This window comes from Heliangelus exortis, chromosome 2 (genome assembly GCF_036169615.1).
Source record: "Heliangelus exortis chromosome 2, bHelExo1.hap1, whole genome shotgun sequence".
NCBI lineage: Eukaryota > Metazoa > Chordata > Aves > Apodiformes > Trochilidae > Heliangelus > Heliangelus exortis.
Genome location: NC_092423.1, coordinates 115,996,025 through 116,009,575, shown reverse-complemented (window position 1 = coordinate 116,009,575; position 13,551 = coordinate 115,996,025). Strand labels below are relative to the sequence as shown.

The 13,551-nt window shown below is 38.6% G+C and overlaps 1 long non-coding RNA gene across 1 annotated transcript in view; it reads right to left on the bottom strand.

The window, feature by feature from the left end:
- Window positions 1–10,131, bottom strand: part of LOC139793767 (uncharacterized) — an 86,761-nt gene extending 76,630 nt beyond the window's left edge. Inside the window, exon 1 of the long non-coding RNA XR_011724787.1 lies at window positions 9,921–10,131. This is a non-coding gene — a long non-coding RNA (uncharacterized lncRNA). The remainder of the gene's footprint in view (window positions 1–9,920) is intronic.
- Between the last annotated feature and the right edge of the window lie 3,420 nt (window positions 10,132–13,551).

Genomic DNA, 13,551 nt, shown 5'->3' with positions numbered 1-13,551 from the left:
CTTTCCAGTCATTACTGTTTAGAAACCAGCTCAGTTTGGGAGCATTGATTTGTTCCAAATCAAACAACAGCAAAAAATGTTGCCTCCTCAATCCACGACCTTATCACAGACTTTTTTGCAGTATTTTTTGTAAGCATGTAACTCTGTACATACAGTATTCAAAGGTGCTCCTGCTCCCATTGGTTTGATCAAAAAAGATGACAAGTACCCTCGACTCATTCTGGACTTTGAAAATTTGCTCTTTCCTTCTAGTGAATTGCTCTTGGAGCAGCTTTTTAGCCCCTTATTTCTACCTGCTGCTGCAAAGCCATGATGTCTCACAATTATCAGCTAAAAAGAGACACTGTTCACTTGTCAGCAGCATACAACATGTCATTATTGAACCTGTGAATCTCTCTGAATACTTGTTGCAGAATTTCATTTCTCAGAGCCTGGTGCATGGAGACCCAGAGCCTCAGCAGGTTAGCAGCAGGGTAATGGGAGGGTGTCCTTTCCAGGGCAGAGGGGTCAGACAAATTCTTGTTCAAAATTTTGGTGTTCCACAATCATATTCTCCACTGTTGTCACATTTCATCTACCAAAGCAGTGATGGGTGGCCCCATCAGCTTCTGACTCCCCATTTACTGTCATCGAATCCTTTTATTGTGATTTTGTGCTTCTGCTTCATGCCTCTTTCTCCTCTCCCCCATTAAAAATTATCTATTGGCTTTAGTTAAGTTCTCCCTAAGCCGACAAGTTCTGTGAGCTTTTCTAAACAAAATATATTTTAAAACAAGCTGGTTTTCCAGGTGGGTTTTCCCAAGCTCTCAGAGCTCTCATTAGAATAAAGTTTTTACAGTTACATCTGTGCAAGCAGTGAAAACAAAGGCAGCATAATGGCATGGAGATGAAGGAAGCCAAGAGCACCTCTCCACCTGCCAAGGCCCAGATGTGGGAAATAACACGGCACAAAGACCCCAAATATTGGGACACAGCAAAATTATTGCTACAGAAGGCTCTGGTACTACGTTAGTTTAATATCTCAAAGTGTAATGTTTTCTGCAAGCATTGTTTCTTTCCTGCTGTAAGCGGGTTTACTGCACTAAGCATGAGGTAAGATTTATAACGTCACTGTAACCCGAAATGGGAAAAATGTTTGTTCTGCAATGAATAATGCCCATCGTTAAGAGAGACCATAAAGAGAGATGTTTGTGTCTATCACCAGAGATAGGGAAGACATGCAACTTACAGCAGGACTGTGCTGACTTAGATAATTTAGATGGGTATCAATTAAGAGACCAAAAAAAGAAGTCGGCTTTCTGAAATTTCTGAAATTTCCTAACCTCCATCCAAATCCACAATTGCTGTAATACACTGAAACTCTTTCTGTTCAGAAATCCTCATATGCATTTGCACCAAGTCATGCCATTTGACACATAAAGGCAGTGTTGTTTCTTAAAGTTCTTTCTGAAACAGTGAAAAACCCTATCAGACAGACACAACTGCTCCTACTGGGTAAGGCCAGAGTTCTATTGTGCCCAGTGCCTGAAGATCAATAACAAACAGGACACTGCTTGAACATGTGCAGTGCAACCCTCCTTCCAACAGACCCTCTCCCTCCCATTGGCACGGATTTTATGCACTGGACATGCCAGCCACATCTATCCATTTAAACAGCCCTTCTTAAACACCATATACACATTCTATGATATCCTTTGGATGTGAGCTCCACAGTTCAATTACTATGTGAATAAATAATGCCTTTTGTTTTGCTGTTGGATAAGGCAATTGGGTTCCTTTGAATTTATGCCTTAGAGAAACAATTACTAGTTTTTCCCTCTTCTCCATCTTCGTGCCATTTGTGACTTCACAGAGTTGCCCTCAATCTTTCCTTTTTCAAGTGGAAGGGAGCTGTGCCCATTTCATAGAGGAAACTTTTCTGTGTTCTGATTGCCATTTTCACACTTTTTCTGCTGTATCCATTTTTGTACAGAGAGGACCAGAACTGCATACAATATTCTAACAACTTATTTGGGATTTTTTATTGCCTCTGAGTTTTGAGTTGACATTTTCAAACCCACAATGACTCAAGATCTCTTTGCTGAATGGTATAAGCTCATTCAGAGCACATCACTATATCTGTGTGCTTTATGATTGTTTTTCCCATGTGTATCATTTGACACCTATGGATATTGAATTTGCTGTATTATTCTTAGTCATTTTATACTTTAAGATCCTTTTCCAAATCTTTCTACACGTTTATTGCCATAAATGTTTCTGAATCATCTGCAACTTTGCCCCAGCTCTTTCCAGATTATTTATAATTTGGACAGCAGAGATTCCAGCTCCAATACCTTGGAAGACTCTCAAGGTGTCCTCTCCTCATTGACATCTGATCACTTCTTTCTACAGTTTAGAAAAGTACACTACAGAAAATTCCTGCACAGAAACTCATGTGTCCTCCTCTAGAGCAATTATAAAGACAGAAAATTCATAGTTTTTCTGCTATGGCTTTATAATCCTTAACTGCTCTTTTCACACTTGAGTCACTTCTTAGCCCTCAAAATTTTTTTCCCATACTTTCTTTTCTGACATGAAAAGCTTTCTTGTTATAGATTTTATGCTTTTATCAAATTATCAATATTTTCTTTTGTTTGCTTTATTAGTGGTTACATCTACAGTACTAGAATTTATGCTTTCTGCTTTTTTGACTTGGACATTTAACCAGAAAAATGTTTCCTAGAACTAGCAGAAGGTCTTTTTTTCCTAATCACCTTTCCTATTCTGTTGAGTCTTCTGTCTTGATTCTTTTCCAGTCCCTCAGGCAAATTTATGTCTTAGTGCACATCAGTTTGTTTCTAAATTAACAATTATAATTTAATACACAATAATTCAGAAATGCAGGGAATCTGAAGAGCAATAGGAAAGTAATTGTCTTGTAAAATTACAAAATTACAGCTGTAAGTATTACAAGAGAACACAAGAATGTACTGTAACAGGCAACTTCTTTTTAAATTATACTAACATCTGCAATAATTTGAATGAATGGAAAAGGCCAAATGAACATATAAAAAATGCCTTGTATTTACCTTCTGACAACACAGACAGTCCACATCTGTCAAACTGGGATTGCTAATGGGGACAGGTTGTCCTGGATTTCTGCTGGGAAAGCATTGTTTGAGTTGAGTTGGTTGGGTTTGTTGGTTTTTTTTTTTTCCCCTAAATATTTATTGTATTTCAGGTTTTCCCAAGGGGAAATTATTTTTCTGGTCTATAAAGAGTGAAATTCCATGCTAAATAGAAATTATTTAAAAGCCTGGATTCATTCTTCTTTTCTTAGCATATGGTAGTTGGAAGAACGAAAAGAAGTATGTTTAGATTTCAAGTATAAGGATTTGCTTTCTGCCATCTTAGATCAGTCTTGGGATCTTTTTATGAGGAGGTGTTTATCAAACTATTATGTAGGTTTCAATCATCTTTGTCAGTAGAGGATAGTGGAAGATGATGAAATATTATCAGAAGTATGGGTAAAATATGGATGAGACCTTGATAGAGATACCGATGTGTCCACGTTATCTGACTTCAGTTTGCCCCAACTGCTGACTTTACTGTAGTATTTTTGTGCTTGTTCTTAACCTCACCTGTGAAGCTTTTGTTCTTTCCATGTGACCAAAGCTTCATTTGTGATCAAACAGCATTGCTTTTTATCAACAAGAGATTAATAGGCACAGAGATCTGACAAAAAAATAACCGACTTACAAGAAAGGATATTCAGACAGCAAGGTACCACTAAACATGCATTAAAACCTGGACTTATATCAGTGGGCAACATGCAACCAGGCGAACATTCTCCATTTGTATGTAGGTCAGATGTTATCCATCTTTGCTTGCATGCTTTTTAAGAGCTGACAAAAGGTTTGCATACCTAAAAGCTTTCCCAATGACTTCACCTGTTGTGATGACAGATATTACCTCTATCTGCAAACTATGACTTGTGCATGTCCTTAAACCCCACTGATTGATAAACCTCACTGATTTGAATGCAGACTGAGAACACTCGTGTTCTAACAGCTGTTCAGTGACCTATGTGACATGCCTTGAGTCTTCAGATTTTTGTTTTGTAAAGTCCAAAAAATAACCATTCTTTTGCCATCCACCCGCTCTGATGCCACTGCCTGAACACTTGGAGTGTCTGCTCAGACGTGTTAAATATACTTCTTGGTAACTCCTTGAAAACATATTCTTTAGGTAATTATTATGCCAAATGCAAGAATACAGGGAAGAATACAGATTTACCTGATCTTGATAACTCTGTTGTCTAGAGTTATTATCAACAAGCAAAGTACCAGTCAGATATCTGGAGACAGGGACTTCCTAAATATGGATTTGCATTCCAGTCCTCTACTGCCTTTATATAATTTTTCAATGCCAACTAAGACCTTTGTCCTAATTTTGAAAATAATTCATGATTTAACCCCCAGTTGCATCAAATTTGCATCTGTGAATCCTGCTGACAGCTAAGCTCTTTGGAGACTACACTGACCACAAAGCTAAGAGCAAAGCTGGGGGACACAGTGGTCTCTGTTCAGGGCATCTGGTAAAAGAAACAACAGTCCAGAGGAGAAGAAAAACAAAACAAAACCAAACAGCTTTAGGAAATGTTGCAAAAGCCATGAAAAAGCCAGTCAGCCTCAGAAATTACAATGCACAATTGAAATACTCTCTCTCCATCTCAAATTCTTATCTGAGAAAGGCATACCTCAACAGTTTTGGCCTTAAATATACTAGAGATTCCCTGAATCCCTCCATGCACTTTGCTATTGAAAATGTCTTCATATTGTGCCAGCACTCCTGGCAGCTGTATAAAACCCTGAGAGGTACAGAAGAAATAATGTTTTCCTTTCCAGGACCAGAGCCATTGAGTGTGCAGGTGGTACAATTGAATCAGGACCTGTAGGTTGAAGCAGAGGTGAGTGAAGATGGGGGCAAGTGCCAGAAAAGTTGGTCAGCTATTTTCTTTCCTTATGCCAAGGAATATGACAGACTGAGGTACTTCAGGTTATTTGGGGAAGACAGTAATCTCACTGTCTGTTGAAGAGACTTACATTATCCTCTGTTCAATTTCCAGGGGGTGATACTATGTGCCTGGCAGGATTAGAAGCCAGTAAAAGGATTAAAAATGCATCTTTCCTTAAAACATTGATGCAAAATCTGTATCTACCTAGTTGACTGCCTAAATTACTTTGACTTTTGGAGGATTATATAACTATACATTTTCCATATACAGACTGTTTCATGAAGATTATCTGAAAAGGTTGTCCCACCCAGCCCAGCACTCAGAGGCATTAACATGTTGATAGCATCTTTTGGTATAACTGGGAAAAAAAAGCTGTGGAAAGTTATTCAATCCAGTGCTACTGGATAAGTTAGAAAATGCTCGCAGCATTGTTTTGAAATGCTTTGACCACAGAAGAGTTCATAGTGTAATGATGGTGCCATTAAAACTTGGGTACATGTTCATACCACTCACACAAATGCCCCAGGGACCCCACGAGGGTTCAAGAGCTGCTTTCTGTAGGCAGTGGGACTTCACAGGTAGTAATAATTACTTTGTCTTGAGAATGTAACTGATTACTAAAGAGAAGGCAAAAAAAAAACCCCTAGTACTGGTATTGCACCACTCACTGAAGGTTCCCAGCTCTTTTGTTAGCACAGAGACATGTATGAAGTTTGGAACAGCTGTGTGGGTAGATCCCACAGGGCAGTGCCAGGAAAGAGGAGGTGGCTGGTGAAAGAAGCCCCAGAAATCCATGTGCTAAAAATGTTCCTTACCTTAACTTTAAAAGAATAACTATGCTGTTCATCAGGCATTCCAGCCAGTAGCTCATGCTCTGTCCCATTGCATCATACACTTGCATCCCAGTGGTAATGACTTGTTCTTTGAATTGCAATTAACCTATTTAAGACCAATTAAGAAACAGATCTTGAATAGGCCTGCAGTATTACAGCTCAGTACTCACAGAAGATGACAATGATGTTTTAATTAAATATGGGAGCAAAAGGTCTCAAACTGAAGCTTACAGCTAACTAAGCAGCAGTCATTTGGTTACTGAACAGGCAAGGAGCTTTATGGTCTCCTTCCACATGGTTCAGCCTCCATAGCTCCCAAGTTTGCTTAAGGCTAAATAGCTTTCCTAATCTCTTATTGCACAGAAGTCCCTCCTGCCCCCATTTTCCAGATCGCAGTTTGGTATGTTTTAACAAACTATGATAATCCCTTGTTTTTTACAGGGAAAGAGTATTGCTGATAAAGTGATTTCATTTAGGCAAATTAACTCTGTTAGTTACATGAAAGATTGAACACTGTTATCTTATGCCGGTATGTGCAAAGTCTCCTAAGTGCAAAATACACATCAAGGGCCAATTTCACATGAAAAACTCCTGATAGTATAAGAGCTGGTTAATATTTCTGAATTATTAAGTCTGACAGTGCAATCATGCTTTTTTTTGTTGTTTAGGCTGTTGATACCAGATGTTTAATGCACAGTAAAATGTGATAATGTAATAGGAAGCATTTTAAGGAAGTGCACTTTGGTAAAATGAAGAAACTACTTGGGGTAATTTAAAGCATAAAAACAGATGCTGGCATTTGGAGCTGCCTTAGTTTCAAATGAAGTGGAAGCCTTCCCTTAAAAACCTAGAGATATTCACCACCGTTTGCTTTTCTTTTCTGCAGGCAGACCTGGCTGGCATTGCTGTGGGAAGTAGAGTCAAAGTTTGGAGTCTCACTATCAGGTGATGTTCAACCTGTGCCTTGGATGCAGTCACTGCAAATGGGAAGGGATTGATCCTGCTGTGTCAAGGCTGATTTCTCTGCTGGTTATTTAGAACATGACCACCACAGGACTGGATTAAAAGCTTGACTGCAACTCTGCTCCTGGTGTAGCACCGGATTCTAAGAAAGACTTGAAGGGACACCAGATTTAGATTTGGAGGGGTTACCAAGCTGGGTGTAAAAGTTGGCTGAATTTAGACCATAGGGTGCTTCTGTTAATTATTATAAATTGAGTTTATTTAAAAAATAATGCCCGACAGGATAAAAGATTATCTATAATTACATATTTCTTTAAAACATATATTTGATAAGATGTATAGTTACTGAGTTGCAAATTAAAGACCATCTTAATATGGAAGCAACAGACAATAATGAGAGCTGATCAGTATTTTGGGGCTGTTAAGTCTAATAACACAATCACGCTTCCCTTCTCCTTGATGCTTCTTTTGGCACCAGATGTTTAAAGCAAAGTAAAATGGAACCTTAATGTTCTCTGTAATTAATGGGTGAAAGCACAGAAGTATATACAGGCGGGCCGAGTTTCTATTAAGATGTTGTCATATAATTGATGAGAGAAAACAGATGTTCCTTTAAGCAATTTTCACGTGGTGTGCCTGGAATTCCCCTTGAGAAATAAGAAGTTGTGGGAATTTTCCACGACAAAACAATGAGTGAAGTTCATCCTTAAAAAATAATTGTTATCATACAGAAATTCTACACAGTTGAAGATGGGAAACTTTGTCACAACAGTGATTCCAGTTTGATTATGCACCTCCTTGCATGTGGCAAGAAGTCAATATCTTGGCAAGGATCTCACAGAGCTCAAATGAAGGAAAGATTTTACCTACAGTAATTTAGGTCTTTCCTGGTTTCTGAGTATTTAACATGTTGTTTTGGGTTGGTTTTTGGTTTTTTCTGTTTGGTTTTGCTTATTTGTTTGTTTTTAAAGCCACTGCCTCTCCTTGCATCAAGTAAGCTTGTCAGATCCATTTTGACACCCATCTAAACACAACTGGTATTGCAGCTGTCTACAACAGAAGTGGCTTTGCTTTTCAGGTGCTGAGAGCTTTCTACAGACTGGAGCTTTTTAAGGTGTCATGACTCAACCACCCAAGAGAAAGCATCCAGAGAAGCCTTAGTTCTAATGGCATCTGGGTCATTACCTTGTGGCACAGTGAACTACATCTTCAAAGCACTTTGCAAGTATTTTTTTAACACAAGTGAAGAAATTATTTTCCACCCATGGAAAAGTGTAACAGAAATGGAAGAATGCAGTGAGAAGCTACATGGTAGAACCAAGGATCCAATCAGAACTCAGGGCTCAAACATTCTGTCAAATTCTTGCAGCTTTGCTATTTACCTCACATTGGCTGAAGAGCAATAACCACCTGTAAATACACACTTAGTCCACAGCAAAGGAAATGTTAATTAGCTGACCTCAGTTCATGATGAAAGAGGTGTAGTGTTTTGACTGTGATTATCCACAGAAATGTCCCTCTTGTCACTCATCTTCACATCCCCTGCTTAGGGCTCTCAACCATGATTTGAAAAATTTATAATAGCTAACAAATGCATCTGCTATAATTTTCTAAACTGAGAGAAATCTTGCATGGACTTGTCCTCTGATCACTGCTTTCCCCAAGCTTCAAAGAGATGTGACCAAAGGCTGCTGCTACATAGTCCAAATTGACAAGCAGGACGATACTGAGCATTAATGTCTCTGCACTGTTTTCCAGAGCAAAATAAAGATTCAGGATCAGATCCTGGATTTAATATTGCCCTATTATCTCCTTTCAAATTAAAATAAGCTTCTCTAATATTTCATTGCACAATCTGCTAATATATTTTTAAAAACAGATGTGTAGTAGACAGCTGTTCTGTTTAACAATCAACTGAGAAAACCAGGATCCTTCATGTAGTAAATAAACAGCTGAAATGTTATATTTAGAACTGCTTTTTTCAGAAATACCAGTCTGAAAATGCCAGTTGGGGCAGGACTATCCATGTCTCTTCTCCTTAGCAATTCACATTCCTTTTTGTGGAAAACAGGGCAGCTCCTCTGTTACTGGCACTTATGAATGAAAAGCATAAGTCATCCACTCTCCAGTCTGTACACTGTTAACTTAGCTTACACAAATATATTTTAAAAAAAGAAAATAATACAAAAAATCAAATTTGGGGGATTTGATACAAAATGGCACTAAATTGGCTACTTGTAAACATGGATTATAGCAGGAAGTATGAATAATAGTATCCTTATTTGAACCAAGAACACCCACCCCTAAATCCTGATGACTGACCACAAGATTTCAAGTTTTTACTGCTTCCAGTTACTTAGCATAGTCTTGTCAGGGCTTCTGAGAATTTCAGTGGATGAATTTGGGAAACTGTCTTTTTGACCTTCTCTGGGGGGGCGGGGAATCTTAAAAGAAAAATCTGTTTCTGTATGGTTTTGTGGACTTGATATTTGCTTCCCTCATCTTTAGTAAGCCTGGATTGGTAGAATGTCTGAAACAACATCCAGTATGCCTCCATATGGCCAAGATTAAAAATGGATAGAACTACAGCACATCTGTCAAAAGTAACTTATTATTTTATGAGGAATCAGAACTCCAGGAAAAACAAAACAAAACAAAACCAAATACAAAAACAAACAAAAAAACCCAAAACATCTTTGTTCTTTTTCACAATACAGACTTATTTCTCCTGGCAGACTGGTCCACTGGGTATTGTTCTCATTAAGTCGTATGACTCCCAAAGTGTCAATGAATTATTTAAGACACCCAAAGCAGAAAGAAATATTTTCTGTGATTTGTAGATGTACACATATGTGTACATTTATTTGTGTCACACAGCAACTACTTCATGCGACAAAGATTCCCATTTCAGAGTTCCAAATTGCCAGAAATAATTCATACTGTATTAAAGTATATAAAGAGCTACTGTATTAAAGAAAATTCTTGAAAAGCATGAAATTTTTAAAGTGTTTTTCTCTTTAATGAAAAATAAAATTAGAAAGCCTCTGTATCTCACTGTAAGATCCATGCAAAACAATGAACTGTGAACGAAACTCCCCTCAGAAGGAGGGAACACTAAAAATACTTACCCTGAAACTCAAGTCATGATGATTCCTTTGCTTGGAGAAGCACATCAGTGTAACAGAAGTGTTCTCTGCAGCTTCCCTAACCCCAGCTGTACTTTTCAAGGGTACAGATGACTCTGATGATAAGCCAGGCTGGCTCTACAGAGCACTTTGTTCATCCCCCAAAAGATCTGCTGCTCGAGGACTTGGTGTCAAGATAACTTACTTTGCTTTGCTTGCTATGCCCTGGGAGACTGAAAGAACTCCTGCTCCCAAGAGATTTCATAAGAGATGTGTTTTTTAAAAGTCTGTTTAAAGTCAGGTGGTTTTGTCTGTTTCCCTGTGAGAGGACTGCTCCTGACAGTATTTATTTATTTCCAGAACGTTTAGGTCAATATGCCTCCTGTATTGATTATACAGGCAACTCCTGATCTCAATTAGGCTGGAGGAAAGTAAATTAAATCACTACAGATTTAAACCAGCACGATGCAGGTCAGAACGCAGTCTATAGTTTTGTTGGGTTTGAGTTAGTCTTCTCATATTTGCTCAAAGAGATACATTTGGGGGCAACTTGAGGGCTCTTCAGTGTTGTTGCCATAATTTGTGCGTTGCACACGTGCTTTACTCTTTGGTTGAGTTGTTGCTGTGCTGCTCATATAGAATCAGTCACAAACCAATGTGGAGAAAAACTTGCAGAGAAATCAGGAAATGGATCAAGCTTCCACAGCTCCCATTGACTTCAAAGGCTTTTAAAAGGACCAGGCATGTGAACAAGACTGTAGGCTGTGTTTGTTTAGAATTGGGTAGCTAAAACACTAAGCAGTCACGACAAATTCACTTTTAACAGAATCTAAATTTAATGATCAATCTCCCTCCCTCAGAAAAACAAACAAGCAAACAAAGATGCTGTAGGTTAAATAGGAAAGTGAGACTAGAGGATAAATGATTTGTGTCAAACTTAATGTCAGGAGGAGGAAGCCATGCTCTCAAAGCAGCAGTTAAACCAGGTATGAACAAAGGTTGTCATTAAAGAGCAGACTTTGAATATATTGTTACAGAACAAATGATGAGATGAGACAACAAAACAAGGAATTAAACAAGACATGTAGGAGCAAGCGGCGCAGAAAACCCAACAGAAACAGAGACGGGGGAAAAAAACAAGCGAGAAGTTTGGGGAGAGAGTCCTGCTGGCAATCAGTGAGTGGGATTCAGCTCCATATTAAGGTGCCCCAAGGTCAGGCTTCTTCTGTAGGTGCTTACATGTGCTTTAGGCATCCGCCTCTCCTTGAAGCTCACCAGGGAGTTACGGTGCATAGAGTCCAGACCTCATCATGGTAATGCCTGTGTCCATTTGAGGGTAACTGTCTCCACTGACTGTAATGGGAGTTTAACTACCTGCCTTGTATGCAGACACCTACGTATTCAGATTTCCCCATTAAAACACATCTAAGTGTCCTAATTGAGGACATAACAGGCTATTTTGAAATGGCAGGTAATGATGTGACAGGAGCCAAGCTGAGAGTACAAATATGATATTAACCAGGGGAAAGCGGTGGATGGAGATGGCAGCTGTAACTTTGAAACTGGCTGAAAGCATATAGGAGCTACGTCTCCTTTTCTTTCTTTCTTCCCACCCCTACAGCAAATAAAATGTGTGGAAAACCAGATGAGGTAGCCTATGCTAAGGAAAGAAACAGTTATATCAAAATGTTGATTTAATGTGATTTCAATTTGCAGATAAAGACATATTCCAGTACACATATATATGTACATATGGACAAGTCAACCCTTAGAAGTATTTGTGCTGTTAGATATAAGGGGAAAAAACCCAGATCTAATATAATTAATAGAGAAAAAAATATATAAATATGGTGTGACTTTCAAATCTTAGTACTACTCCTACTTGTTATTTCTCATTTGCAGCTGTGTCAGTGAGAACAAGGGAATGGTACACATTCAGAGGTTGATGATAAACAGAGACGATAGTCCTCGAGGTTCTTCATTAGTGAAGAATACATCAAATTTCCAGATAGCACTTTTGCTAAACATGCTAGGCCATCTGCTCATTTGGTTTCATTTCAGACACAACTGGCTTCAGCCCATGTCTAGCAGTCAATAAAAAGAAAGTTTCTAAAAAATGAATTACTGTCCCAAAACACAAATCACTTTTTTCAAATTCTGAGATAAAGTTTCCAAGCAATGAAAAAGTGGGTGACCATATGTGCAAACCTCTGTGGGCTGGTGAGGAGGGAGGCATTCCCACTGTATATCTTTGAGGCCATGTAGATTTTCCTTTTAATATATCAGCATTAAAATCTATATTGATTCCCCCTACTTTTGTTAGCTGCTAGTGGAAAAAAAATTGTTCCATTTAAATATCCTGGTTTAACAATTGCTTTTCTTTTTCAAAGCAAAATATTTATGTCAGTAAACCTATGAATGCACCAAAGGACAAGTATGTCATGTTCATTGGAAGGAATTTATGGACTTTTTCAAGTGCAGCCTCTCACTTGAAACAGAACTATCATCAACTCAAGGTCAGGGAAGCTGTGACTTTTTCCAGCCAGCTTCTGAAAATCTCCAAGGGTGGGCTAAACTCTGATTTCTCTGGGTAACCCCTCCAACTGCTACATTACTTTCCTGATGACAAACTGCTTCCTAATGACCTGACCTAAAGATTTTTCTGAGCCTTTGAAGCTACAGTTTATGTTTGTGGTTTGCTTTCAATAAAAGAGTCTGACACAGAGAGACAGCAATGGCTGTAAGAATCATTTAAGTATCAGCTAAACTTGATCAGCAAAGGTGAAGTAGATGCTAAGAAGACACAGGTTCTGGCTGCCCACTGGCACTGCAGTCTGAATCTTCTGAATGCAGAACTGTATTAATAATCCTGTGTCCACAAGCATATCTAGCTTGCAAGAAGGATGAGAAGGATTTTCAGAGGAAATAAACTATCTGCCTTTGATCTAGTCTTAGCTACTACTTTTTAAAATGTCATATATCAAAAAGACTGCTGGAGACCATGGAGGGGATGAATACTCTGCTTGCCATAGAAAGGACATCAAGGAACCACTGAGTCTGTTGCTGCCTTTATTAAAAACTGATTTTAAAAGGCAAATTTCTTGCAGAAACTAATTGTGGCAGACTAATCACACACTGGTTTATAAGCTTACACCAAAAATTTAACATAGGTGATTTACACTTCCTGTATAGTAATCTGTACATAATTAAAAATGGCAGTTGTGGTTCATCAGCGGCCTCCCGACACAGAAAGAACAGGTGTTTTGTTGACATTTGAAGATCTGGATGGTCTTTGAATCTGAAATTCTCTCAATGCAATAACCTGCTGACTGCCAAGTGCTAGCACTGAGAGCCTTGCAGCAAGGGAGGAGCACAGTGGAGGTTGGGCTTTGGAAAGACATTCATTTCAGTTGTTTTAGGTCTGGGATCTAGTGCCACATTTATTTATTTTTTTTAACCTCTACTACCTTTTACTCAAAATAAGAGCTACCCAGGCTAGACAGCCGCTTGTGGAGGTACGAAGTCAAATATATTCATACACTGCTCAGTCTAAGCTGAAGAATTGAGGCTCCTGACTCTCCAAATCAAGCTGATTGACCAATTTGTTGAAGAAACTTCTCAGGGCTGACATGCT